Genomic DNA, 6000 nt, shown 5'->3' on the forward strand with positions numbered 1-6000 from the left:
GCGGCCAACTATCGATATGCGATAGATTGGATAAATAATTCAGACAATTATGCAAACATATTATTGGAGTAGGCCAGGGGTTCACAAACTTTTTTGAATCACGGCGCCCTAGAGCATCAAAATATTTTCAAGGCACCCCTAGGCCAAATGCTTCTTATCAAGAAATTCAGAAAAAAAAATATTAAATTAAGTGCATTGTGTTTATGTCACAGTTATCTGGTGAGGGACAGGATTGGCTTCTGTTTGTCCACGTATGTTAGGATTAGCAGCCACAAGCACTGGTTTTGCCTGGTACATTGACCATAAATAATATGAATTGATCCTGGTCAACCAACCCAAGGCACCTCTGCAAGTGTCCGGAGGCACCCCAGGGTGCCTAGGCACACAGTTTGGGAACCACTGGAGTAGGCATTCTGCCCAGAGGTACCATTAACCAGTTTACTACACATGAGACCATCTAAGTTTCCAAATAATGTTTTAGACAATCCATACCTCCCAACTTTGTCATTGTTAAAATAGGGACACTCCGCCCGAAAAGGGGGCGTGGTGTATGCAAATGAGGGTGTGGCTTATGTAAATTAGGTCACACCCCCATTTTCGCCCGTGGATAGACGCTGTGTGCATGCGCACAGCGTCTATTCTGTCAGATTGGGGGGGGGGCTCCCAACTGCCCCCCCCCTGCAGCGGGACACTGCTGGCCGCGGGAGGGACGCGGGAACGTCCCCAAAAACCGGGGCGTTCCCGCGTTTAGCGGGACAGTTGGGAGGTATGGACAATCCACTCTTGACTTCTACCTGCACTGCATGGAGAGTGGTTCGTGCTAGGTTGGGGTTATCCCCACATAATTCAATATTTCTTTCAGTTCACTACAACATAAAGACACAAGAACCACTCATACAGAATTTAAAAAAAATCACCCATAATTGGGAGATGGGAGGTATTATAGCATATAGGGGATGTAATAGATATAAAAAAAAAATTAATGCTCCCGATGAGAAATTAAAGGAGAAATATACTGAAGTAAAATATTCCTTATTAAATATAAATATTATTACCAAGTAAGAAGTTAAGTGACTAGTATATTGAACAATTTAAGGTACTTATGTAATATCTGGGCTCCCGTTTTTCTTATGAGACCGCGTCCCCTCGCCACGCTTCGGGCGCGGTGGCTCGCTGCGCTCGCCACACTATATAAAATCAACTCCATGCGTACTTGGATAGTAGGGGTATGAAAAAAGGGGGTGCATTTAACATGGGAGCCCAGATAATACATAAGTACCCAATTTAACAACTAAAGAAATAACAGGGGGGCTGGAAGTGATGACAAGTCAGGCAAAAAACAGGAGATGCGCCACCTCTCTCCTGTACACACATACTTTAAGACAACGACAAGTAGAAAACATTCAGACAGGGATGGCAAAATGGAATGGGGATTTCCCTGAGCTGTCTCTCTAATCTATATTGTCTGCATTTATAAAAAGAAGTATACAGTGCTGGGTTTGACTGAATAAAAAGGCTAACACAATTAACCAATAAAGTACATTTATTGGTACTTATATGTTAGTTGGGCGCCCACTAAACTATTTACTTAGTTTTCCGCGTCCCCTCGCGGGGATCGCTGCGCTCGCCACACTATATAAAATCAACTCCATGCTTACATGGATAGTGGAGGTATGAGCGTGCTAACTATAGTGGGCACCCAACTAACATATAAGTACCCATTTATTATATACCAATAAAAAGACAATTAAAATAATATCTATAAAGAATTCTCTTGATAAGCCAAAAAAATGGGGGATATTAAAAAACAGTCTGGGTAGATATTGCTCCAGTGGGTATGGTTAAAGCAACAGTTCAAATGCACCAATAACGGTTGAATAGTTACCAGATGTAGGGTTAGAAGGTCTATCTCCTATGTTTTGGAGGAGATTTTAGGAAGAGTTGGTATATTACTGTCACAAGCCTTCACATACTCAGTTCTACCCCAAGTTTCTTCACCCACATTTACATCATTTGAAGTACACTCCATTAGGGTTTTTTCCCCTTTCTATCTGCGGGTTGCTGCTATCTATCGCCCACCTGGGCTTCCCAAATCTAAATTTCTGGAAGATTTCTCTGCCTGGCTCCCCCATTTCTTATCCTCTGACATCTCCACTATCATCCTGGGAGACTTCAACATTGCTATTGACAGTCCACCATCTCTGCATGCCTCCAAACTCCTCTCTCTAACCTCCTCTCTTGGCCTCTCCCAGTGGTCCGACGCCTCTACTCATGAGGAAGGCCACTGCTTTGACCTTGTTTTCACCAGGCTGTGCTCTGATTTTACTAACACTCCCTTCCCTCTCTCTGATCACAATCTCATAACCCTCTCACTCTCCTCCATTACCTCAAGCTCGCTGACACAGAAATCATGCATGCCTACTCTAACCCAGCAGAAATACTAATGATATTAATTTTCCACAACTTTCCACCTCCTTGCAACAACAGCTCTCATTAATTTCTACATTTACCTCTCCTGACTCTTGAAACAGCCCTTGATGAAGTGGCTCCAGCTACCCATTATACCCCACGTAGGCTTAGATGCCAACCGTGGCACTCCAAAACAATAAGACAACTATGAAATCAGTCACGTAAAGTAGAACGCCAATGGCGTAAATCTCGTAATATGACTGATTTCCTCACATATAAGACTAGCTACCACTCCTACTGCAATGCTTTGGACATGGCCAAACAAACATTCTACCAATCTCTCATCTCTTCTCATGCCACCAACCCTAAGCGACTTTTTAACACCTTTAAGTCTCTTCTGTACCCTCCCCCTCCTCCCCCACCAGCTACCATCAGTGCACAAGAACTTGCCTCCTACTTTAAGGACAAGATTGATAACATCCGAGATGAAATGGTATGCTCCACAACCTCTAACCATTTTTCTTCCCCACCTGAACCCTCTGGCACTTTCTCTTCGTTTGAGCCCACAAATTAAAAGGAAGTATCCGCACTCTTCTTATCCTCCTACTCTACTACCTCTCCTGTTGATCCTATACCTGCACAAGTTATTAAAAATCTATCTCCTGTGCTTATTCCAACCTTAATTAAAATCTGCAATCTCTCTCTTGCTACTGGTACTTTTCCGTCTCTGCTCAAACATGCAGTGATTACTCCCATTCTTATAAAACACAATTCTGACCCTAACTCTCTCTGTAACTATCGTCCTATCTCTCAGCTCCCATGCCTCTCCAAGCTACTTGAGAGACTTGTCTACTCTCACCTCACCAACTTTCTTAACTCTAACACCCTATTAGACCCGCTTCAGTCAGGCTTTCGATCCCAACACTCCACTGAGACAGAACTGACTAAAGTGGTGAATGATCTGGTAACTGCTAAGTCTAAAGGCCATTACTCACTGCTTATTCTTCTAGATCTTTCTGCTGCATTTGACACTGTGGATCATACTCTCCTTTTACAAACTACACTCCCTAGGTCTTAATGAAACAGCCATTTCCTGGTTCACATCTTACCTATCTGATCACTCTTTCACTGTTTGCTTCTCTGACTCTACTTCCTCTTCACTACTTCTGTCAGTCGGAGTTTCTGCAAGGCTCAGTCTTAGGTCCTCTGCTTTTCTCAATCTATACCTCCTCGCTTAGCAAACTAATCAGCTCTTTCAGATTTCAGTATCACTTATATGCAGATGATACTCAAATCTATCTATCAACCCCAGAGTTGTCACCAGTGGTTTTGGGCCGAGTCTCTGAATGTCTCTCTGCCATCTCATTTTGGATGTCTTCTCGCCAACTCAAACTCAATATTTCCAAAACAGAATTACTTTGATTCCCGCCAACTAAGAACAGTTACCATCCTGATATCTCCATCACTGTTGACAACTCGACAATCTACCCTACCCCACAAGCTCGTTGCTTAGGGGTCATCCTCGACTCTGATCTGTCCTTCCTTCCCAACATTCAATCTGTCTCAAAAGCATGTTACATGCATCTAAAAAACATATCCAAAATACGACCATATCTCACACAAGACACTACTAAATATCTTATCCATGCACTCATTATATCCCACATTGATTATTGGGTACTTATGTATTATCTGGACTCCCATGTTAAATGCACCCCATTTTTTCATACCCCTACTATCCAACTACGCATGGAGTTGATTTTATATATAGTGTGGCAAGCGCAGCGAGCCACCGTGCCCGAAGCGTGGTGAGCGCAGCGAGCCCCGCGAGGGGACGCGGTCTCATAAGAAAAACGGGAGTCCAGATATTACATAAGTACCGATTATTGCAATTTTCTCCTAACTGGTCTACCCAAGAACAGACTCTCACCACAATCCATTTTAAATGCTGCTGCTAGGCTGATCTTCCTTGCAAGATGCTCATCGTCTGCTAATCCGCTCTGCCAGTCCCTCCATTGGTTACCTGTATCTTACCGTATTCAATATAAAACACTTCTACTTGCATATAAAGCTATTAACCATACTGCACCAGCATATATCTCTTTACTTATCACAAAATATCTCGACCACTCTGCTCTGCACAAGATCTGCGTCTCTCATCTGAGCGGATCACTAGCTCCCATTCACTATTACAGGACTTTCATAGGGCTTCTCCCATCCTATGGAATGCCCTTCCACGCACAATAAGTGTCACAGACTGTGGGGTTTGAGGATCCGTGTCAGGCTGCAGGACCGAAACGAGCTGCGATGGTGGTGCTTGTAGTTTTAGCAGGCAAGATGTAGGACCTACGCATGAAGGGACCTGACCGTGAGTTTGACGGGACTCCTTGACGAGGGCGCGGAATCTAACTGCCCGATGGTCTTCACCAGCCCCCGCAATGGAGTTTGGGCTTCGCTGCATCGCGGCCTCTCGTCAGAAGTACTCACGATGAGTCAGGGGTTTTCTGGAGTGGAACGTAGGTCGAGACACTGGTACTGAGGAGATAGTGCTAAACTCAATTAACCGACTTGGCTTAAACTTGCGACTGGAACAGAACTTGAATGGCTGACTTGACCTCACAATGACGAACAGAAACAATAGGGTAACTCAAATGGCCGACTTGGCGTGGAACACTTCCAGAGGAAATAATGGAACTTAAATGGCCTAACTGGCTTCAGCTGGATCAGGAACAAACAGGCAGGATAACGGGATGGACCAACTAGGTAGTAAGGTTTCGGGATACTAGTGCTGGATAACCAAAAGGTACTAAGGCTTCCACAGGTAGCACTGGGACAGGTATTAGAGCACAGGCTGCATTCCAAGCTAGTGCTTGCAACTGAGAAGTTGCACCAGCACAGGACCCTGCAGCCTGCTGGGATTTATCAGCCCAGCGAGGCTGCAATAGGGCAGTCGTGATTGACAGAGGGCTTAACATCCGCCCCTCAGTCTAAATCACGTGACTAATCCAAGATGGCGGCGCCCAGTCACCGGGACGGGCGACGCACCACGGGTGCTGCTGCTGGATACGACCCAGCTGTCCCCTGCCGCCGCCTGACCCCCGCTGCCCGACCACCCGCCTTCTGGACCCCCGCAGGCCACCAGGAACGATGATGGCGGAGCGGTGAGTAGCCGCTCCCGCCACTGTGACTGTCCTCTAGCCTCCAAATTTTCCAGCGTTCCCTGAAAACTCACCTCTTCAGGCAAGCCTATCATATTTAAGTTCTACACGCATAACCCTATGAGGCACTTATGTATTATATAGCTTCCCTTCTGGACTTGCAACTTGGTGGGACTGCTATGCTATTACTGGTGCCTATCCTTGTGTTTCCCTCCTATATCCCTATAGATTGTAAGCTTTCAGCAGGGCCCTCCTACCTCCAAGTCTGTCTGTTTTTACCCAGTTTGTTTTATCACTGTCTACTATTGTAAAGCGCAACGGAATCTGCTGCGCTATATAAGACACTGTAATGGAATCTGCTGCGCTATATATGAAACTGTAAATAAATAAATAAATAAATAAGATCCCGGAGAATTGTCCAGCATTTTGGATC

Source organism: Crinia signifera, chromosome 5, assembly GCF_055691185.1.
Source record: "Crinia signifera chromosome 5, ASM5569118v1, whole genome shotgun sequence".
Taxonomy (NCBI): Eukaryota; Metazoa; Chordata; class Amphibia; order Anura; family Myobatrachidae; genus Crinia; species Crinia signifera.